The sequence below is a fragment of the Nicotiana tomentosiformis genome, chromosome 8, assembly GCF_000390325.3.
Source record: "Nicotiana tomentosiformis chromosome 8, ASM39032v3, whole genome shotgun sequence".
NCBI lineage: Eukaryota > Viridiplantae > Streptophyta > Magnoliopsida > Solanales > Solanaceae > Nicotiana > Nicotiana tomentosiformis.
Window position 1 is genome coordinate 47,210,298 of NC_090819.1, and position 24,623 is coordinate 47,234,920.

The window sequence follows — 24,623 nt, forward strand, 5'->3', positions numbered from 1 at the left end:
TTATGATATTGTCAATACAGTGGGATAAGGGTGGCTATATGGGGATGTTATGTTATGGTCTGGGGGCATGTTTTTGATGAAAGAGGAGTATTATGGTAGTTACTTTTGATTTCCTTGTGTGTTTCATGCATATTACATGATTTGTTGTGTTGTTCCCAATATGCTACTCGGTGTCTCTAATATTAATTGATGATTCGAGCTGTGACAGTACACTTGCACATGCATATACCATAACATGTCATCTATACTAGTCCAGGAGTATGAAACTTAATGTTCATTGATCATGTACATGTATTCTTGTATATCTGCTTTCTTTGCGATGTGGTTTGGACTGGTAGCCCGTGACCACGCTGGGTAGATTGTGATATTGTGCCCGTGACTGCACCAGGCGGATTGTGATATTGAGCCCATGACTATGCCGGGTGGATTATGATATTGTGCCTGTGATCATGCCGGGCGATTTGTGATATTGACACGTAAGTTATCCGTACAACACGTGAGTTGTCAGTGCGGTTGCAGCTTAAATTGTGGCACAAGGTCTTTTTCGTACGGGGTATGTCTTATGTTGTGGCACTAGGTCTTTGCCATGCAAGAGTGATTGATAATGTGGGCACGAGGTACCATGTGTCTAAGATTCGTGATTTGTGACTTGAGATTTTTTATTATGAGGTGTGGTGCCTCGGGGTGACTCTTGTTGTAAATCCTATGTCGAAACGGTTTGATGATTAGAATTGTCATTATTTTTTCTTAATTGTTTTCACTTGTATTTTATCTGTGCTTTGATTATTTTGTTGCTTTATCATATGATTTCTCTTTGTGCCATTTGTTGACTTTGCTTTCCGCTAGCTTTATATTGATATGCACAGGTTATTTGATTAGTGAGTGTCTTTACTTGAATCTTGTCACTACTCCATTGAGGTTAGTCTTGATACTTACTAGATACCGACCATGGTATACATACTATACTTTTGTTCATTTTTGTGCAGATCCAGGTATTGGAGCTAGCAGATTCAAGTAGTAAGATCTTCTTGATCATGAGGATTCAAGGTAGAGCTGTTTGATCGTCGCAGTCCCTTGGAGTCCTTTCCTTACATTATTACTGTCAATTCTTTATCCGAATAGTATTGTATTTTGAGTTTTCTATGTATTTAGTAGAGTTCTTGACTCTGTACTACCTAGTCTTGGGGAATTTGTTTTGATTATTGCCGCATAGGATTGTATCACTTTTATTTCTTTATTTATATTAAACCATGTTTTCATTATGTCATGTTTAATTGGTTTAACTGTTGTAAGTGATCGGCTTACCTAATTTTAGAGACTAGGTGCCATCACGATCCTTAAGATAGGATTTTGGGTCGTGACAAGTTGGTATTAGAGCTCTAGGTTCAAAGGTTCTACGAGTTATGAGAAATTTTATTAGAGTCTTGCGGATCTGTACTAAGACGTTTTTTTTTGTCTTCGAGGGGCTACAAAACTAGTAGGAAAATTCCACTTATTTCATTCCTATCGTGCAGATTTATTGATTTCGGAGTTTGAGCCTTTGTAATTTTATTCTTTCACGGATGGTGAGGACACTCACTACCGAATCAGCTGAGAAGGCACTCGTGCCCCCTGCTAGAGCTGTGAGAGGCCAGGGCCGAAGTAGGGGCCGAGGAGGGGCACACGCTACAGCAAGAGCACCTGCCAGAGTAGCAGCTGATGAGCTACCAGTAGCTCTAATTGGGGTGCAGGCACCGGAGGGGCCTATACTAGCCCTAGACTTCAGGAGACTTTAGTGCACTTCCTGAGCATGTTTGGTACATTGGCTCAGGCGGGATTGATCCCAGTCGCACCAGTTACTTCTTAGGTTGGGGAAGAGCTCAAACTCCCTCTACCCGTACTCCAAAGCAGCGGGCCCATATTGATCAGGTTTCGAGTGTTATGTTAGTACAACCCATTATCAAGGTTCATCTTGAGGTCAGGTAAGTGGCATCAGAGGAGGAGCAGAAGAGACTTGAGAAGTTCAAGAAGTATTTTCTTCCTACTTTCAGTGGTGCAGTTTCTGAGGATACGCAGGGTTTTCTAGACCAGTGTCACCGTATTCTGCGCACTATAGGTATTGTGAAGGTGAGCGGGGTTGCCCTTACTACTTTTCAGATAACAGGGTCGGCGTACAGATGGTGGCAGGCTTTTAGGTAGTTCATCCCACAGACCCTTAGGGATGTGTGGCGCACCGAGTTTTAGCAGTTGCGGTAGAGGACTATGACCGTGTCCGAGTATGCTATGAGGTTCAGTGAGCTATCTCATCATGCACCTGCTTTGGTTTCTACTGTTAGATAGAGAGTCCACAAATTTATCAAGGGGCTCAGTTATGGTCTCAGACTTGGGATGGCATGGGAGTTAGAGATCCATTTCAACAAGTTATGGAGATTGCCAGGAGGTTAGAGCATATTCGGGATCAGGATAGGGAGTCCAAGAGGCCTCGAGGTCCTAGAGGATTTAGTAGATTCTACTCTTCGGCTCTGACCCATCATGGCGAAGGAGAGATCTTAACAACACTTGTTCATTTGAGCAGTTAGCCGAGCATTTTTATTCTTATTCAAATAGTACCCCAGTCATAATATTATACCAACTCTCGTCTTTTAGTCTCTTATTGCACTCTAATTCACTGCTCTTTACTTGTGCTGAGCTTTAATTGATAGTATTTTGCACTTATTGTGTATTTTATGCCTTGTAGGAATGATTCCGAATTATGTAGATATTGTGGAGCTAAATCAAATAATTGGAGCTTTGAAGTTTGAGTAAAATCCTAATGTATAAGCCGGGATCGTGTTCGGGGGTCGAGGATCACTTCTGGACGTCAAAAATCAAGGAAGAAGCAACACTTTGAGGAAATGCACTAATGTGACGCACCATTCGTAGTATTATGCGAGGTACAGTGCAAATATGCGTCAGAAATTTGAGAAGTTCAAAGACATGTAATTTTTGGGTCTGATAGAAAAATTCACTAATGCGAGCCATAGTGCGTAGCATCAGTACAAAATTCTGTCAGACAAGCTAAGTTCAGAGAGTTTACGACCGAGAAACTTGCACTAATGCTACGCACTCTGCGTAGCATAGTGTGACGCGTGAAAAGTAATAAGTTTGCAAATTTTCCTATTTCGGCTAAAAAGAGTGATTTCGTTTGGGCCCGACCCTACTTGGTATAAATGCATGGAAAACTGTTATTTTCTGGACTTTTGACATACTTTAGCCCTAAGGAAGCCAAGGAGAAGTTGGAGAAGCAAAAGCACAATGATTTCATCATTCCTTCCTCAATCAAGACCCGAGTTTGGTTTGAATTTATATTTTCCAATATGTTTATTATATTTGTGATGAATTACTCCATATCTATTGAGTAGTTAAATGGTTTGATGGATTTGGTGTATTGATGATTGTTTGAGGATTATAACTCTAGTTTTATGTATTAGAACGTTTTTGGATAATTTAATTATTGCATCTATAATCACTAGTTCATGTAATCGAGAGAGGCATAACTTGTGATATCTTTTCATTATATTGTTGGTTGAGTTCGTTAATTCTTCACGTGCTTAAATTGGTTCATCTTGTGAGGTTAAGACTTAACCGAGAGAGGAGGTTTTGTTGAACGTTTGAACTAATAATTGTGTGAATTTGAGAGACTCACTTGAACATTAGAAGTGAATTATCTAGAGTTAGATCCCAAACAATTATCTTGCACCTATCCTATCCCCTATTTTCTCCAATTGATACCTTTCTTGCTTATCTTTGTTTCGATTGTCATTAGTCAATAGCTTTAGATTCTTAGTTAATTTTAGTTAGAAATCATATAAATCTCAATTGTTGATCATCTTGGATAGAAATCAAGCTAGAAACTAGGAGAATACTGTTTAAATTCAATCCCTGTGGATACGATATTATGCTATACTATATTTGATTAGCGAGCATAATTTAAGTGTGTGTTTCGAAGGAGCGCAAAACACAACACCAAATTATTGCTCGCTAGTCAAAGATAGTATAGATTTATTATCGTCTCCACAGGGCTTGGATTTAAACACTGTTCGAATAATCTCCAGTTGATTACTATCCAGGAAAATTAACAATTGATTTGATAACTGTTACCATGGTGAACTACTAAAAATTAAGCAAATAACAATTGATCAAAAAAGACAGCAAATGAGCAACAAAGAAATATCAATGAGTGGGATAAGGGTATTTGACTAGATAGGTGAAAGATAACCGATTCGGGATCAAATTCTTGAGTTAATTCACTCTATAATATGGTTGATTCTCACGAATTCAACCGATAATCAGATTGCACTTGAAGTTAATGTTCGTCTTTCGATTAAACTTTAATTCAGTAATTAATCCAATTGAAGCACGGTGAATAATTGCAACAATCAAATGATGGTTATGATCTAAAGGGTAACTTCTCACGAATATTTTCCTATTTTCTAGTTAGATTAACAATTCAAGAGGCTCTTTCGATTACCTATTTGAATGACACATTTAAACTAGAGCATAAGATACGACAAAATTCAATATCAAACTCTTTCGTCGATTAAGCAAAACAACAAATAACTCACAATATAAATTAAAGCTCCATCAATTAATTCTAAAAAATATCAAGAATCGAATCCCTAATAACGTTATCAAAACACCGTATCTGTCAACACCCTAATGGAAATTACTCCATAACAATGGAGTAATACATCTCAAATAAGTTTAAGAACAAAGAAAACATCAAAGCTAATGATCTCGATGCAAACTCCCGTATTGCACCGATTGCAGGTTGTATTATTGATGAATTCTTGAGTCTTCTTGCCTTGGCTGGTTCTCCAAGCTTTCGTAGGTCAAACATCCCTTCAAAATCATGTTTTTGGGGTATTTATACCGTGTAAAAACAAGCCCGGATGATACTACTCTTTCCTAGCCGAACATGGATATCACTTTGATAGTTTTGCACAGCCGCGCTGCCCCATGCGGCGCGCTAGTGAGGAAATCCAGAGAGCTCGCATTTTTCATGTCATACTACTTTTGCACTACCGCGCCGCACCTCGTGGCGCCCCATGCGGCGTGGTAGTGGCTTTTTCTTAGAGTAAATTCATGTGTTCACTTTTTGATATCCGGACTTGTTCCTCGACGCCCGAACGTGATCACGGCCTAATTTCTTGGTTTACTCAGACTTCAAAACTCCAACTTGTTCGATTTCGCTCTAAATTACCTAAATAGCTCAAGAATCATTTCCTACACACGTTAAATGCAATAATTAGAGTGCAATACTACGGCTAAAATACTGGTTTCTAGCCTACCATCTTTAGGGCAGCAGTTAGACTATTGCTCGTCCTCCGCAATCAAACTGCACTTCACCTAGGGATGACCTTTTCATTAAACAACATCCCTAACACATCATGCAAGAATGTTTAAAATCAACTAAGCACCCTATCATAACATCTTGACCTCAAGACTCGACTCAAAAACACCACGCACATTTTCACAACGTGTGCACTTACTCTAACATAGAGGTCAAAGACTTTACCTTACCTTCACAAGTCATGTGCCCTCTCACAAACAATAGAGACTAGTTCCATATACAATAAAATTCAAGAGCAATTGGGACTCAAGATAGAAAGAATTCACTCTCTCTTAGACATAAACTTCATGCGCCACAGAATACGTACCATATGCTTGCCCGTAGTGTAATACTCTACTAATTTAGCTCATTCAGTCAAGAATCAAGTAGGACTTTAATTGGTTGTAATGTAGGCTGCGGGACGAGCAGGATACATTTTGATATAGTGACTACACCTCCCTAAGCACTTTAATACATATATATTAACAATTCCAACCTCACACTTATGTTGAACCAAACCCCAACCTTCACATCATATTAACATCAAGCTCCCAATTTCTTTAAGCACAGACAAAGCAAGATTTACCACAAGCAAGGAATAGTTTTCTTTATAATATATACAAACACCAACATTTTTTCTTTTTCTAGATTCTAATATTCTCTTCTTCTTTTTGCAATTCCCTACAAGTGGTTCTCATAATAAAATATTTTCAACAGTGCACCTTTCCCTTTTCTATAGTTCCACTCCAAACCCAACCCTACCTCCACCTAGCTTTTACAAGCTCATAAAAAACTCAAGTGCTCAAGAGAGGTCAACGGTTCAAACAGATAGGCAATTCAAACAAAGGGGTCAGGCTTGTATTGTGGTTACCAAAGAAATAGGATTACAGACTCAAAGTGGCTAACAAAGATAAACATTAATTAGGTGGCCAAAAGCATATACCTGGCTAAATAAAGAAATGCTTATATCACTTCCTAGACTGAACAAGACTGCTATTTCATTTTGCAAACACACAGGGCAAGTTCTAGACATCAACTGACATGCACATAATATCAACGAAAACCTCACTCACATATTGGCATTTAACTCACTCAGGATCAGATCTTTCCCGACGGTCTAGTCAAAGTAGTTAAGTAGAGTTACGTTCAAGCAATTTAAGGCACTTATCTAAAAGCCAAGAACTGAGCCTAGGCATCATGACTAAGGCACTTACCACTCTTAATGCATATGCAGTCTAGGGAAATTGCTTCAAATTAGCACTATGACTCAAGATTCTTGTAACGACCTGGCCGGTCATTTTGAGAATTTAAGTCCCGATCAACAAAATAAGGCCCTGAACAACTTCGTATTATGTGTATTGACTTGTGTTCATGGTCGAGTTCAGTTACCAGATGTTTCAGAGTGATTTGGGACACTTAGTCCCTAAAACGAAAGCTTAAGTCTTAGAATTTTGACCGTAGTCGAAACTGTGTGAAGATGACTCCGAAATAGAGTTTCGTCAGTTCTGTTAGCTCCGTTGCATGATTTTGGACTTAGGGGCATGTATGGACTATGAATTTGAGGTCTGTAGCTGATTTAGGCTTGAAATGGCAAAAGTTAATTTTTTAGAGATTTTGACCGGAAGTGGAATTTTTGATATCGGGGGCGGAATGCAATTCCGAGAGTTGGAAACAGCTCTGTTTTGTTATTTGGGACTTGGCTGCAAAATTTGACGTCATTCTGGGTTCGTTTGATAGGTTTCGGCACGAGTTTTAGAAGTTGGAAGTTTTGGAAGTTCATAAGTTCGATTTGTGGTGCGATTTGTATTTTTGGCATTGTTCGATGTGATTTGAGACCTCGAGCGAGTCTGTGTTAGGTTATAGAACTTGTTTGTGTGTTTACACAGGGTCCCGGGGGCCTCGTGTGTGTTTCGGATGGGCCTCAGGCCAATTTCTTCTATTTTTGGACTGCTGGTTTCTGGTGTCTGGTGCTCTCTTTCGCGATCACGTAGCTCCAGTCGCGATCGCGTAGTGTTCTAATGATCTCCCCATTTTTTTCTTCATCGCATTCACATTGTACCTTACACAATCGCGAAAATCTGCTTTCTTCTACTTCACGTTTGCATCTGTTCCCTCGCATTCACGCAGTAGAAACTAGGAGCTGGGGGCTGTTGGCTATTTATTCTTTGCGTTCGCATCATTTGCCCCAGGTTCGCATAAGCTACTGCCCATTGTTCATCGCATTTGCGTCCCTTCACTCGTGATCGCGAAGGGTCTTTCTTGGCAGCCTCAATTCTCTTCTCTGTGATCGCGATGCATAGTCGTCTGGGCAGAATATATGTTTTACCAAATCGAGGGTTAGGCAAATGTTCACCATATTTTGACTTGTGGAGCTCGGTTTTGAGCGATTCTTTGTGGGTTTTTCAAGCTATTCGATTGGGTAAGTGTTCCTCATCTAGAATTTTATATATTCCATAATTTTATCTTTATTTTTATCATTTAACTTATGTTTTGAGTTGAGGAAAATGGTAGTTTTTGAAGAAAATTTCCAAAATGAAAAATCATGATTTAAGGGACGAAATGGTATCAGAATTTGATAATTTTTGTATGGTTGGACTCATATAGGAATGGGTGTTCGTGTTTTGTAAAATTTGTCGGGTTCCGAGGTGAAGGCTCGGAGGTCGACTTTTGGACCGATTTTTAGATTTTGATAAAAATTGAAGCTTTATGATCCGGAATAGTTTCTTATGAGTTTTATTGTGCTTTGAAGCTATTTTGATTATATTTGAGCCGTCCGGAGGTCATTTCACCCGAGAAGTTCATTTTTGAGTATCGGTTTGTCTTCTTGAGGTAAGTATCTTGCCTAACTTTGTCTGGGGGATTTCCTCTTAGGATTTGAGTCTTCTATGTTGATTGTAGTCCATGTACGCGAGGTGACGAGTGTGTACTCAGAATTATTTGTGGAAAGTTGGCCTTTTAGGGTTCTTAGGTCCTTATATTCAGTGAGTATGAAGTTGTTCTTAATATGATTAAGTTCCTATTTACTAGTTTCACCTCTACATGCTTTAATTTGATTTAATTGCTTCGAGATTCACTCTTATTGCGTATTTGACTCTTATTTGATGTAAGTAAAGATTTTACCTCTTCTATTGTCATGCTATCTTATCATAACTGCTTATCTTTAATTGGAATTATTGTTATCTCATCTTTTAATTGTTGAGTCTTAATTGAGGTTATGATTATCTTTCTGCTGCTTATCCTTAATTGAATTGTTGAATATCCTTCGTAATTTCTCAACCTTAAGAGAAGTTAGATATCTTACATCTTAGTCGACTTGTTTTATTTGGGATTATTTGACTCGTGTTAGCTTCCCTGTTGTTGAAAGGTATATTGTGGGATCGTTGCTACATATTAGCTTTTCCCTTGTTGAGCTGTTCTATTTACGCCTAACATCCTTTAATGTGGTTATTCCTTGTGAATTGGTTGTAGCATTTCTTTTTTATTTAAAGTTCTTGAGTTGATTTACTTGTCGTACTTTGTATTATTATCATTGTTGTTGTTGTACTTGTTGTGGTGATGCACGAGATTTCTGCCGTGCGGTTGTTGTTATTGTGATGCACGAGGTTTCTGCCGTGCGGTTGTGGTTAATGTGATGCACGAGGTTTCTGCCATGCAGTTGTTGTTATGCGGTTGCACGAGGTTTCTGCCGTGCTATTGTTACTATTAAAATTTGCACATGCGGCGTGACAAGGCGGGATATATATTTGTGTGGGTTGCGCATTTAGCGAGACAATGTGGTAACATTGTTATGCACATGTGGCGAGACAAGGCGGGCACTTACCTTATTATTGCACTTACCGGTCGGTCGTTTTGAGAATTTAAGTCCCGATCAGCGGCATAAGGTCCTGAGCAGCTTTGTATTATGTGTATTGACTTGCGTGCATGGTCGAGTTCAGTTACCGGATGATTAAGAGTGATTTGGGATACTTAGTCCCTAAAATAGAAGCTTAAGTCTTAGGATTTTGAACGTAGTCAAAACTATGTGAAGACGACTCCGGAATGGAGTTCTGTTGGTTCTGTTAGCTCCGTTGGGTGATTTTGGACTTAGGAGCGTGTTCGGACTGTGAATTTGAGGTATGTAGCTGTTTTAGGCTTGAAATGGCAAAAGTTAATTTTTTTGAGATTTTGACCGGAAGTGGAATTTTTTATATCAGGGTCGGAATGCTATACCGAGAGTTGGAACTGCTCTGTTATGTTATTTGGGACTTGCCTTCAAAATTTGACGTCATTTCGGGTTGGTTTGATAGGTTTCGGCATGAGTTTTAGAAGTTGGGAGTTTTGGAAGTTCATAAGTTCGATACGTGGTGCGATTTGTATTTTTGGCGTTGTTCGCTGTGATTTGAGACCTCGAGCGAGTCTGTGTTAGGTTATGGAACTTGTTTGTGTGTTTAGACGGGGTCCGGGGGCCTTGGGTGTGTTTCGGATTGGCTTCGGGCCAATTTCTTCTATTTTTGGATTGCTGGTTACTGGTGTCTGGTGCTCTATTTCGCGATCGCATAGCTCCAGTCGTGATCGCGTAGTGTTCTATTGGTCTGCCCATTTTTTTTATTCATCGTGTTCGCATTGTACCTCACGCGATCGTGAAGGTATGCTTTCTTCTACTTCGCGTTCGCATTTGTTCCCTCGCTTCCGCGTAGTAGAAATTAGGAGCTGGGGGCTGTTGGATATTTCTTCTTCGTGTTCGCATTATTTGCCCCGCGTTCGCGTAAGCTCCTGCCCATTGTTGATCGTGTTCGCGTCCCTCCACTCGCGATCACGAAGGGTCTTTCTTGGCAGCCTCAATTCTCTTCTTCCCGATCACGATGTATAGTCATCTGGGTAGAATATAAGTTTTCCAAATCGAGGGATAGGCCATTTTCACCATATTTTGACTTGTAGAGCTCGGTTTTGAGCGATTCTTGGTGGGTTTTTCAAGCAATTCGATTGGGTAAGTGTTCCTCATCTAGTTTATATATTCTATGATTTTATCTTTTATTTTATCATTTTATTTATGTTTTGAGTTGAGGAAAATGGTAGTTTTTGAAGAAAATTTCCAAAATGAAAAATCATGATTTGAGGGACGAAATGATATTGGAATTTGATAATTTTTGTATGGTTGGACTCATATCGGAATGGGTGTTCGGGTTTTGTAAAATTTGTCAGGTTCCGAGGTGCAGGCCCGGAGGTCGACTTTTGGACCGATTTTTAGATTCTGATAAAAATTGAAGCTTTATGATCCGGAATAGTTTCTTATGTGTTTTATTGTGCTTTGAAGTTATTTTGATTAGATTTGAGCCGTCCGGAGGTCATTTCACCCGAGAAGTTCATTTTTGAGTATCGGTTTGTCTTCTTGAGGTAAGTATCTTGCCTAACCTTGTGTGGGGGATTTCCCCTTAGGATTTGAGTCTTCTATGTTGATTGTAGTCCATGTACGCGAGGTGACGAGTGCGTACTCGGACTTATTTGTGGAAAGTTGGCCTTTTAGGGTTCTTAGGTCCTTATATTCACTGAGTATGAAGTTGTTCTTGATATGATTAAGTTCCTATTTACTAGTTTCACCTCTACATGCTTTAATTTGAATTAATTTCTTCAGGATTCACTCTTATTGCCTATTTGACTCTTATTTGACTTAACTGAAGATTTTACCTCTTCTATTGTCATGCTATCTTTTCATAACTGCTTACCTATAATTGGAATTATTATTATCTCATCCTATAATTGTTCAGTCTTAATTGAGGTTATGATTATCTTTCCGCTGCTTATCCTTAATTGAATTGTTGAATATCCTTCGTAATTTCTCAACCTTAAAAGAAGTTAGATATCCTACATCTTAGTCGACTTGTTTTATTTGGGATTATTTGACTCGTGTTAGCTTCCCTATTGTTGAAAGGTATATTGTGGGATCATTGCTACATATTAGCTTTTCCCTTGTTAAGCTGTTCTCTTTACGTCTAACATCCTTTACTGTGGTTATTCCTTATGAATTGGTTCTACCGTTTCTTTGTGATTTAAAGTTTTGAGTTGATTTACTTGTCGTACTTTGTATTATTGTCATTGTTTCTGTTGTACCTATTGTGGTGATGCACGAGGTTTCTGCCGTGCGGTTGTGGTTATTGTGATGCACGAGGTTTCTGCCGTGCGGTTGTTGTTATTGTGATGCACGAGGTTTCTGCCGTGCGGTTGTTGTTATGGGGTTGCACGGGGTTTTAGCCGTGCTATTGTTACTATTGATATTTACACATGCGGCGTGACAAGTCGGGATATATATATATGTGGGTTGCACATGTGGCGAGACAAGGTGGGAATATTGCTATGCACGTGTGGCGAGACAAGGTGGGCACTTATCTTATTATTGCACACGTGGCGATACAAGGTGGGCTGTGTGAGGGATTAATTTGTGATGATGTTGTGATAGCCTGGGGGCATTCTGTTGTTGATATTTGTGTAGTGGTACACTTACCTATGTGAGCTTTATCTTGTGAAAGTTGTGAGGAAGTATTCTACATGTAGTCCGTTCTTTTTTTCCTTATGCTTATTTGCTGGTATGGACTATGTTAGGACACTTGCACAAGCATACACGTAGTTAAGCACTATTATCGGATAAGAGGTTTTCTTGATATTGTTGAGCATAGATGCTCACCCTTGTTTACTTGCTATGTGAGAATGTCTCTATTGGCACGTGAGTCGTCAATGCGGTTATGAATTGTAATGAGGGCACAGGATTCCAAGTGTTAGAGTTCAGGTATTGAGACCCATGAGTTGTGAATTGTTCGAGGTTCGGTACCTCGTGGAGTTGGATGACTAAAACCTGATGTAAAAGCAGTTGAAGTTGCTGAGTTATTACTTGTCCTTGCTGTATCTGTGACTTCAGATTTAGGTTGTGTTCCATTCACTTTTCTGTGACATTTTTATGGTATTCCGCTGATACTTGATGTTTCCTTTCTTATTGCCATTACTGTATTGTGAGCCATATTGCATAGTCCTTATGTAGATATCATATTTCTGCTGTTCATATGCTTATACTTGTTCAGTTTATTAGACCAGTGGGTATCTTGACTGTTCCTCGTCACTACTCCACCGAGGTTAGTCTTGATACTTACTGGGCACCGCTGTGGTGTGCACATTCTACACTTCTGCACATTTTTGTGCAGATCCATGTATTTGTTCGATAGTAGCTGTGCGGGTCGTTGCTGTGGAGACTCACGGTAAACCTGCTCCTGCGTTCGTAGGCTTCGTAGTCACCTTCAAGTTTTCGTTTTGCACTGTTTATTCTTATTTCTGGACAGTTGTATTTAGAAGTTTTCTAGCAAACACTCTGTAGAGCTTATGACTTGTACTACCGGTTTTGGAAATTGTAAATTTTAAGAGATTTCTATTTCAAATTGTTGGATGTTATTTAGATAATGTTGTTGTTTCAATTAGCGTTAGGCTTACCTAGTCCCTAAGACTAGGTGCCATCACGATACCCAAACGGAGGGAAAATTCGGTCGTGAAAATTCTTTACTCCTATAAAAAAGGAAACTAACTACACCCTGTACAAGTAAAAACCTTGGAAAAAAACCGCGGAATAAAGAAAAATCAAGGGGAAATTATTACTCTACCTATCAAAAGAAAATATTTTTATTATTTTTCTTTCGACTTTAATCCCTCAAGAAACCTGTCGAATGATATCCATCGTTGGGAAAAATCAAAAATTATTCAAACTTTTATGGTTTTTTTCTAATTTTTTTCTATCTGTAACTACTACAACTACCAAACAAAAAACTAAAACTAATATACATAAATACATAAACGTATCCCCAACCCCCATACTTTAAGTTGTGGCATGTCCCCGTGACACACAATTAAAAAGCATAAGGTAAAGGAAACTTCCATGAACATCTAGTCGGGGTTTGAGTCGAAGTCGGGCTCCATTTCTCGCCTTCGAACTAATGCGTACATCCAGGCAGACAGCTTCTTCTCGACCTTTTTGGGGTACACACCACACTTATCTTTCTCACTCAATGCAGCCTTCTCTTTCGAGCTCTTCACTTTCCACTCAACACTCACAGCTGATTTCCTTTTTGTGCCCCATTTGCTACATTCATATAAAAAGTCACCGTCTCCTCACCCACTCTAAGAACGTGTTTCCTCTGGTTTATATCAATATATCTCTACCCGTCGCTAAGAATGGTCTTCCCAGGATGAGGGGGACCTCTTTGTTCTCCCCCATATTCACCACTATAAAATCCACAGGAAATACAAACTTATCCTCCCGAATTAACACATCTTCCACTATTCCTTCGGGTATTAAAGTCGTTTGGTCCGCCAACTGCAAAGATTTTGGCACCAACCTTATCTCTCCAATCTCCTTCTCCAGTTTCCTATAATAGATAGAGACATTAAATTAATTGAGGCACCAGAATCACATAATGATTTATCAAAATAAATAGTTCCAACAGAGCAAGGTATAGTAAAACTCCCTGGATAGTTCCAACAGAGTTTGTTTTGTAAGATCGCACTACAATGCTCTGTGAGCTTGAACACTGAGGTCTCCTCTATTTTCCTTTTCTTTGTAAGGATCTCCTTCAAGAATTTGGCATAAGCAGGCATTTGTGAGAGAACCTTTGTGAACCTGTATCAGCACATCTAAAAATTTCTCAAACTGCTTGTCCAACGTTTCTCTACATAGCTTTTGAGGGAAAGGTAAAGTAGGAATAGGTTTTCTCTCCTCATGTTCCTCCATTTTTGCTTTTTCTTTCTTCTTCTTGGTCTCATTTTTCATCGGGCCTTTCTTCTTTTTGTTATCATTACTTTTGAGCTGCGCCCCACTTTCTTTTGCAATTAATCACATCCTTTTGGATTGGGGTGGGATCCTTCAACATTTGCCCACTCCTCAATGTCACATCATTCACTATTTCTTTGAGATTCTTTTTAGTATCAGCGGGGAGAATGCTGGAACCCTCTCAGATAATATTGTTGTAATCTGTCCCACTTAACTCTCTAGGTTTCGCAAACCAGTGCCCAAATCTTTGATAGCTGCTCCTTGAGTGTCCAGCCTCTCATATGTTTTGATAATGAAAGCCTTCATTAGATCCTCTATACCATGCTGAATGGGTTGTTGAGGCTAAAATTGCTGCCTCTGCTGATTTTGGAATGTTGGAGCTTCTTGTCCCTACGGTCTAGAGTTATTTTGTTGCCAAACATTCACAGTACCTCCAGGTGAACTCCACGAAAAATCGGGGTGCCTCTGACCCATTGCATTGAAATTGTAGTTTCCCACAGTATTTACTTCCTCAATTGAGTCTTGGCACTCATGAGTAGGGTCTCTTCTTCCACATATATCACAAGCTGCGTGAGGCTCACTTTGTATCTAGGCTAAGGTCAGCTTCCTTATCTCTTTGTCCATAGCATCAAGTTGTACCTGCACAGATGTGTTAGCATCAACCTGGCGAACACCAGTTGATCTTCTTCTTTATGCACTCTCAGAGGGCCATTGATTTACATCTTCAGATAACTCATCAAGAATTGTAACTATCACCTCTGGAGTCTTCTTCATCAATGGGCCTCCAGCTGCATTGCTTAATGTTCTACATGAGGCCAGTGTCAATCCTTCCCAAAAGTCCTGGAGTTGCATCCAGAGTTCAATTCCACTATGTTTACACTTTCTAACAATCTCCTTAAACCTCACCCATGCTTCAAAAATAGTTTCAGTATGTTTCTGGCAGAAGTTATGGATTTCACTTCTAAACTTGCCCGTTTTAACTGAGGAGAATTATTTATCAAGGAATTTTCTGGTCATCTCCTCCCTTGTTCTAATCGAACCTGTGGGCAAGCCTCGAAGCCACTACCTTGCATCATATGTAAAGGAAAAGGGGAATGCCCTTAAATACATTGCATCTTGTGACACACCATTGTACTGAAAGGTGTTCATAATCTCCTTGAAGTCCATTAGATGTGTGTTTGGATCTTCGTTTGGCTTCCCTCTCAAGACACATCAATTCTGAAGGGTTTGAAGCAACCCTTGCTTTAACTCGGAATTGTTTGCTGCAATTGGAGGTGGTCTCACACTTGATAATCCTTGATTGTAGACCGATCTAACATAATCGCCAAGTGGTCTCCCGGGCATGGGAGCTATATTTTCGAATTGGTCTGCACCTAAGGGTTGATTTTGAGCAATTCTACGACCCCTCTCTACTTCGTAGATAATCTGTGCATCTCCAATAGCTGCTTCTTCAGCATCCTGTGCAGCTTGTTCTCATCATTGGGCTGCTTCTCTCGCAGCCAAATCTACATTATAATCACCGTTTCTAGCTATATCTTCTTTGGTTGAGGTTGCCCAACCTTTTCTAATGTCTTAGTGAGATTTCTTCCCTTCCTCAGCTGTCGCAGTTATTTTTTAATTTCTGGCTCGTATGGTGGCACTTCCTTCGCAGAAATTCTATTCATGCACCACTTTGAACCTGTAACCTGTGCATAGTCAAAGAACACCAAATGTAGAAAAGAGAAAAATAAAATAAAAATAAAAGAAATATTCATGAATTAGCACTACAAACTATTTCAAACACAATTGATTGCCAATCCCTGGCAACGTCGCCAAAATTTGAAGAGCGCAAAACATAATACAAAATTATTACGCGCTAGTCAAAGATAGTATAGACTTATTATCGTCTCCACATGGATTGGATTTAAATAGTATTCGAATAATCTCCAGTTGATTACTATACAGAAAAATTAACACTTGATTTGATAACTTTTACAACGGTGAACTACTAAAAATTAAGTAAATAACAATTGATCACAAAAGACATAAGATGAGCAACAAAGAAATATCAATGAGATGGATAAGGGTATTTGACTAGATCGGTTAAAGATAATTGACTCGGGATCCAATTCTTGAGTTAATTCACTCTATAATACGGTTGATTCTCAGGAATTCAACCAATAATTATGTTGAACTTGAAGTTAATGTTCCTCTTTCGATTAAACGTTAATTCAGTAATTAATCCAATTGAAGCATGGTGAACAATAACAATAATCAAATGATGGTTATGATCTAAAGGGTAACTTCTCGCGAATATTTCCCTATTTTCTAGTTCGATTAATAATTCAAGAGGCTCTTTTGATTACCTATTTGAATCACGTATTTAAACTAGAGCATAAGATATGACGAAATTCAATATCAAACTCCTTTTTCGATTAAGCAAAACAATAAATAACTCATAATACAAATTAAAGCTCAATCAATTAATTCTAACAATTATCAAGAATCGAATCCCTAATCACGTTATCGAAACACCATATTTGATAAACACCCTAATGGAAATTACTTCATAACAATGGAGTAATACATCTCAAATAAGTTTAAGAACAAAGAAAACATCAAAGCTAATGATCTCGATACAAACTCCTATATTGCACCGATTGCAGGTTGTATTACTGATGAATTCTTGAATCTTCTTGCCTTGATTGGTTCTCCAATCTTTCGTAGCTCAAAAGTCCCTTCAAAACCGTATTTTTGGTGTATTTATACCATTTAGAAACAATCCCAGTAAACTACCCTTTCCTAGCCAAACTTGGAGATCACTCTACAAATTTTGCACAGCCGCGTCGTGCCGTGCGGCGCGCTAGTTAGGAAATCTAGAGAGCTCGCATTTTTCTTGTCAGACTACTTTTGCATTGTCGCGCCGCGCCTCGCAGTGCCCCATGCGGCCCAGTAGTGGCTTTTTCTCAGAGTAAATTCATCTGTTCAATTTGTGATATCCAAACTTGGTCGTCGACCCCAGAACCTGATCCCGGCCTAATTTCTTGGGCTTCTACTCAGACTTCAAAGCTCCAACTTGTTCTATTTTGCTCCAAATTACCTAAATAGCTCAGAATCATTTCCTACAAGGCATAAAACACGTAATAAGTATAATTCACTATCATTTAAGCTCAAACACAAATAAAATGCAATAATTATAGTGCAATACTATGGCTAAAACACTTGTTTCTTACCATCATTACGGCAGCAACATCTGAGGAGGAGAAACTTAGACTTTAGAGGTTTAAGAAGTATTACCTTCTTACTTTTAATGGTTTGGCTTCAGATGATGCACATGGTTTTCTAGAGGAGTGCCACTGTAATCTCCACACCATGGGTATTGTGGAGACGAGCGGGGTTGCTTTCACCACTTTGTAGTTGTCAGGAGCAGCATATCAGTGGTGGAGGGTGTATGAGGAGGGTAGCCCATCCGATGCAGCTGCACTTCCAAGGACTTAGTTTTTAGAGATATTCATGAGAGATTATATTCCTCAAACCCTTAGGGATGCATGGCACGCAGAGTTTGAGCAGCTGCACCAAGGTACTATGACAGTGTTAGAGTATGCTGTCCGATTCAGTAATTTGTCTAGGCATGCACCTACCTTTGTTTCTATCGTCAGAGAGCGAGTTCTTTGGTTTATCGAGGGACTCAACTATGGTATTAGATTTAGAATGGCTCAATATTTGGAGGAAGATACCCCATATTAGCAGCTGGTAAAGATTGCATGGAGGTTGGAGGGTATGCGGGGTCGTGAGAGAGAGGACATGGAGGCCAAAAGGCCTCGAGGTACTGGAGGATTTAGTGGTAGCCACGCTGCAGGTACAACCAGTCATGGTGGAGGCTATAAGAGTCGTCCAGTTCACTCAGCACTTCCAGCTTCTAGTGATGCTCCGGTTATTCTGAGATCTCAGGTTGAACACTTTGCTCAGCCACTTTCTAGTACACTTCCTGCACCGGGTGCCTTCAGTGGTCAGTCCAATCGACCAGGCCCGAACGAGTCCCAGCAGCCACACCCACCGAGAGCTTGACTTGAATGTGGTGATATCCGTCACATGGTTAGAGACTGTCCCAGACTCAGGAGGGGTGCACCTCCTCAGACTACTCAGGCTCCACGGATTCAGTCAGGTCCACAGACTTCTCAAGCCATGGTTGCTGCCCCAGTTGCCACTCCATCTACACATCCAGCTAGGGGTGGGGGACAAGCAGGTAGTGGTCACCCTAGAGGGGGAGGCCATGCTAGATTCTTTGCTTTTTCAGGTAGGATGGAGACAGTTTCTTCAGACATAGTTATTATGGGTATGGTTCCGATTTGTCATAGAGATACATCAGTCTTATTTGATCCGGGATCCACTTATTCATATGTGCCATCTTACTTTGCTCCATATTTTAATATATCTCATCATTCTTTAAGTTCTCCTATTTATGTGTCCATACTTATTTGAGATTCTATTATTGCGGACCGTGTGTATCGGTCGTGTTTAGTTGTTATCGGTGGTTTTAAGACCAAAGTTGATCTATTGTTACTTAGTATGGTATACATTGATGTTATCTTAGGCATGGACTGGATGTCGCCCTGTCATGCTATTCTTGATTGTCATGCCAAGACTGTGACATTAGCTATGCCAGGTTTGCCACAGTTATAGAGGAGGGATGCATTGGTTATGTTCCTAGCAGGTTTGTGTCATTTCAAAAGGCTAAGTGGTTGGTTGAGAAGGGGTGCATTGCTTATCTAGCATTTGTGAGAGATGTCGGTGCTGATACTCCTACCATTGAGTCAGTTCCGGTAGTGAGAGGCTTCCCAGATGTGATTCCAGCAGATCTTCCGGGCATGCTGCCCAATAGGGATTTTGATTTTGGTATTGACTTGTTGCCGAGCACTCAGCCCATTTCTATTCCACCATATCGTATGGCCCCAGCAAAGTTTAAGGAGTTAAAGAAGCAGTTGCAAGAGTTGCTGGGTAAGGGTTTCATTGGGGTGCTCCGGTATTACTTGTGAAGAAAAAGTATGGTTATATGCGCATGTGTATTGATTATTGATGGTTGAACAAGGTTATAGTGAATAACATGTATACATTGCCACGCATTGATGACCTATTTGATCAGCTACAGGGTGCCAGAGTTTTCTCAAAGATTGATTTGTGGTTAGGGTATCATCAGCTAAAGATTCCGATCCGGATATTCCGAAGACTACCTTTATGACTCGGTATGGTCACTACAAGTTCCTTGCCATGTCAACCAAAAGGTAAGATTCTACACCCTAACCCTTATTTTCGGAATTTAACTAAAAATGGGTAATTAGTAAATCAATTCTTGGGTGTGGGAGTTGTTTATTTTACATACATGTACAATCTAGGGTAGTAGGGAGATTATTGAGCTCTTTTAGGTTAACTTTGGGTAGTGGGGTGAAAGAATCCACCATAGAAGGACCTTAAAACCTTAATGCACGCCTACTGTTTGGTAAAATGCTCAAGTGAGGTAGAATTATGAACTCCTTCATAATTTGTGTTCAATTTTGCAATATCTCTAAATAGATCGAAGTGGCTAGGATCTCCGGAACATTATAATAAATTAAAAAGCTCGAGGTAAGGTATGTTGGCTAAACTTCTCTCTTAGAATTGAATTCCCACGATGATCTTGTAAGTCCCGAAGTATCCATTATGTATTGACTTTTCTGAATAAGTTTGGCGTCGGATGATGTATATATATGAATATGTTCAAATGTGTTCCGGAATGTTCTTATTAAATTATCCATTATCAAATATGTTCAAACGAGTATGTATCAAAATGTTGTGACTTCAAGTCAAGTCCAAATGAAAGTGATAACATCAAATTGTATAAGCGATCGTATGTACCTAAGATCCTAATTTTCTCAAGTATGTATTTAAAGTCTTAAATTAAAAAGCCTTGTTGTTGATTATCCATGATAATGATTGAAAATGGAATAGTGAGCTTGAATTATGTGTACAGCCAATGTGCCAAGAATGATATTGCGTTATGGCCAATAATGCCAACAAAATGAATGTCAGGTAAAAAAACATGAATTGAGTTGTAAATACTTTTAATAATAAATGCCTTGGGAGTATCTTTTAGCCACCGAGGAAGGGTAGGTCGGAACAACCTAACCCCGAAACTACACGTGTCGGTGTAGGAGTGAGTGACGGGTAAATCCCCGTGATAATGTGATGAGACTGTTTCCCCTTATATGGGATGAGATTGGTGTGTTGAGATGTTTTCCCATTAAATGGGATAAAGATTATTGCTAGCGAGATATGATGTGATGTCGATCCACACGGCATTGTGGTGAGATGGCTTAGCTGATCGGACGCCATGCCGCGTACATGGTGGTATTGTGAGTGTACGTCTCGGTGTGAGACAGCTTAGCCGGTCGGGCTGAGATTGGAATCCGTGCTAAAACACGGTGGTGTACCGATGCTAAAGATCTCCTAACTCAAATTATCAAAACCTACTTGAAATTTACGTTTCCCCTAATTTGACACTTTGATACCGTTTGAGTCTATTATTGATATCATGTTTTATTCTCCGTTTAGTATTGCTCGTTCTATTGAGAGGGTGTTTAGTTTTACATACTAGTACTATTCAGTATGTACTAACATCCTTTTTTCCGGGGGCGCTGCATCTTTAATGGATGCAGGTGGTTCCATAGCAGGTGGTATTGATCAGTGATAGCAGCACACCCTCTCCTCAACTGATTTGGTGAGCCCCACTTCATTTCGAAGTCCTGTGTCTTCTATCCTTTGTACATAGCGTTTTGAGGTATTGTCGGTGCCTTGTTGCCGGCACTGTCATAGCACTCTTTTGTTCCTGTTAGACGCTCTGTAGACATAGTGTGGGTTGTATCTATTTTTGGGAAAGTTAAAACTAAAAATGTTGTAATTGTATCATTTGTTTCACTTTAACTATGAATGTACAATGTACTGTTTTGAACATTTGCTAAGGGCGTAACTAATGGAAATGAAATGGTGTTGTTCACATGACTTCTTACTAACTAATTAATGAAATGTACTCTTCTCTTTATTTGTGGGTGAGTTGGGTAGACGGCACCGTGCAGGCTCGCTCGACCGGGGTTACTCTGTTGAGTGCCGGTCGCGTTCCCCTCGAGGTCGGGGCATGACAATCTGGGTGCCGCTATGATATATCATGATTTGAGGCAGCACTATTAGTGTAGGAGAATGAAGAAACAATGAAGTATGTAGCTCGGTGCCTAAATTGTCAGCAGGTGAAGTAAGAGCATCGGCGGCCAGGTGGTTTGCTTCAGAGACTTGAGATTCCCAAGTGGAAATGGGAGAGTGTTACCATGGACTTCGTGGTTGGGCTCCCACAGATTCAGAAGAAATTTGACGCGGTATGGGTGATTGTGGACAGGTTGACCAAGTTGGCTCATTTCATTCTGGTAGTGACTACATATACTTCAGAGCAGCTGGCTCAGATCTATATCCGCGAGATTGTTCGACTTCATAGCATGCCGGTATCTATCATCTCTGATCAGGGCATGTAGTTCACATCGCATTTTTGGAGGACTGTGCAGCGTGAGTTGGGCACACAAATTGAGTTGAACACAGTATTTCACTCATAGACAGATGGATAGTCTGAGCGCACCATTCAGATATTGGAGGATATGCCTCATGCATGTGTTATGGATTTCGGGGGTTGTTGGGATCAGTTCTTGCCAATTGTGGAGTTTGCCTGTAACAACAGCTACCAATCGAGTATTTAGATGGCTCCTTATAAGGCCCTATATGGGAGACGGTGTCATTCCCCAGTTGGTTGGTTTGAGCCGGGAGAGGCTAAGTTATTGGGCACCGATTTGGTTCGAGATGCCTTGGAGAAGGTCAAGTCGATCCAGCATCGGCTTTATATAGCCCAATCTAGGCAGAAGAGTTATGCGGACTGGAAGGTTCGTGATGTTGCATTCATGTTTGAAGAGCGAGTCTTGCTCCGGCATTCACACATGAAAGGTGTGATGAGGTTCGGGAAGAAGGGCAAGTTGAGCCCTAGGTATATCAAACCTTTTGAGATCTTTGAGAGGATTGGTGAGGTGGCCTACAAGCTTGCATTGCCACCTAGTGATAAGTTGGTATTTTACCAACTTATCACTTCTTGATACTTAGGATTTTGTATGATTTTGTTGAGAAACTAAAGCATTTATTGAGGTTTATTGGCATATTTTAGGTATCAAGTGATTTAGAGAAGATACGGAAGAAACCAAGGCAAAATGTGTTAAAATGAGAAAAAATGACTGTTGCTAGATAATGCTCTTCGCGATCGTGAATATTGACATGCGATCACGGAAGGCCAGGAAAATATACATCGCGAACGTAGGGCAAATTCTGTGAACGCGATGAAGAAAGTTGATCAGTGGTTGTCAAGTGCCCTACGCGAATGCGGGTTCTGGTTTGCGATCGAAGTGCTTTCCAACATTACTCTTCGTGATCGCAGGCCTCTTTTCGCAAACACGATTCACTCAACTGGGCAAAAATCTGTGCAGTTTTGACATTTTACGTTTTGTATCCCTAAACCATTTAATACATGACCTAGCTCATTTGTAAGACATCTTTGGCTTATTTTTCAGTCCCTTGACTAGAGAACACAAGTTTTGGAGCTAGGGTTCTTGCACACACACTTTGGTCTTGAAGATTTGAAGATTTTGGTTGAGAATTTCTTACCCATTTATGTTCATTTATTCATTTCCTTGCTTTGTATTGAATATGTAAGTGTGTAGTATTTTTTCCAACACTTGAATCTTGTTTATGGGAATATTCACATTTAAAGTGTGGATTAAATATCTTGTTGTGCTTATGTATTGAATGATTTTTATTTATATTGAAGTGAGCTATTGTTTCTTTAATTATTCTTCATCTTTAGTGTTTCCAAAGGGATTAGCTAACCCTAGGACTGGCCCATTAACTTCAAATTAGTTTTGGAAAAGATAATTTAGGGTTGGAAAAGATTAATTAACAAGAAGTTGAGGCGTTAACCCTCACTTTATAGATTCTACCTAGGGATAGGATTGAACTATTTGTAGCCATATTCGGGTGTACTTAATCTCTTAATTGGTTTGGGGATAATTCAATTAGGAAGTTTTGTTATTCTTCGGAAGAAGCTAATATAGAATTATTACCTGAGGCTAATTAATATAAACTCACTCATATTTGTAAAATCATGAAATACATTAGATCGTTACTTGAGTGTAGTTCCAATTGCATCCATGCTTGTAGCCATTGATCATTTTACTTGCTTTCTAGGTTAGTTTATATTTTAACAATTAGTTATAATATTTTCTAAAATCCTTTCTAAGTGTTTGTCTTAGCATAATAAGTGATAATTCTCTTACACGCCTAGTCGCCTACATATTGTTCTCTGTTGGATTCGATCCTGACTCATAGTTGGGTAAATTATATTGCATGCGACCGTGTCCATTTAATTTTTAGTAGTAGATTTGGATGTCATCACCTAGTTTATCTGCGATTCATCTGGAGTTCAATGTTTCTATGATTCGGAAGTATTATGGTGATCTGTCTCATGTTTTAGACTTCGGCTCAGTCAAATTGGACAAGGATTTGACTTATATTGAGGAGCCGATTGCTATGTTGGACAAACAGGTCCAGAAGTTGAGATCAAAGAACAGTGCTTCACTGAAAGTTCAATGGAGGGGTCATTCGGTCGAGGAAGCGACCTAGGAGACCTAGCATGACCTGCAGAGTCATTATCATCACCTTTCTCACCACATCAGATATGTCCTTATGCCTATTTGAGGACAAACGTTTATTTAAATAGGGGGAGAATGTGACGACCCGACCGGTCGTTTTGTGTTATTGCGCCCCCTTTCCCCTTTTTATGCTTCACACATTTGTGTTTATGGTTTTATAACTTACGGGGTTGGTAAGCTTCATTCAGGGAAGATTTTGGGTTGTTTTGGACCTTTTGATTCTTGACTTAGAAGATTAAATTAGAAATGTTGTCTAAGATTTGACTTTTGAGAAAATGACCCCCGAAATAGTGTTTTGATGGCTCCAATAGCTTCGTATCATGATTTCGGATTTGGGCGTATACCCAGAATTGAATTCCGAAGTCTGTAGGTTGATTTTGTGTGGTTTTGCGCAATTTGGCAATTTGAAGTTGAAAAGTTTGGCCGTAGGTTGATTTTTAGCTATCGAGTTCGGAATTTGATTTTGGGACTTGAAATGGGTCCGATTTGCTATTTAAAACTTGTCTGTAAAATTTAGCATCATTTGGAGTTGAATTGATATGATTTAGACGCTTAGTTGCAATTCTAGTAGTTCTTGAACTTTACTTTAAAATGTAACGACCCGGCCGGTCGTTTTGAGTGTTAGAGCTCCGATCCCCTATTAACTGCTTCTCCCATATCTATTTCTGCTATTGTGACTTGCCGGAAGGTTTCATTTTGGTTTTTTGGAGTGTTTTGGGACACTTAGTCCCTAAATGGATGTTTA

The 24,623-nt window shown here is 39.6% G+C and overlaps 1 non-coding gene across 1 annotated transcript; it reads left to right on the forward strand.

Moving 5' to 3' along the window:
* Positions 1-14,994: 14,994 nt before the first annotated feature.
* On the forward strand, positions 14,995-15,101 carry LOC117279027 (small nucleolar RNA R71). The gene has a single exon (XR_004509420.1). It is a non-coding gene; the product is annotated as a small nucleolar RNA R71 (small nucleolar RNA).
* Positions 15,102-24,623: the final 9,522 nt, after the last annotated feature.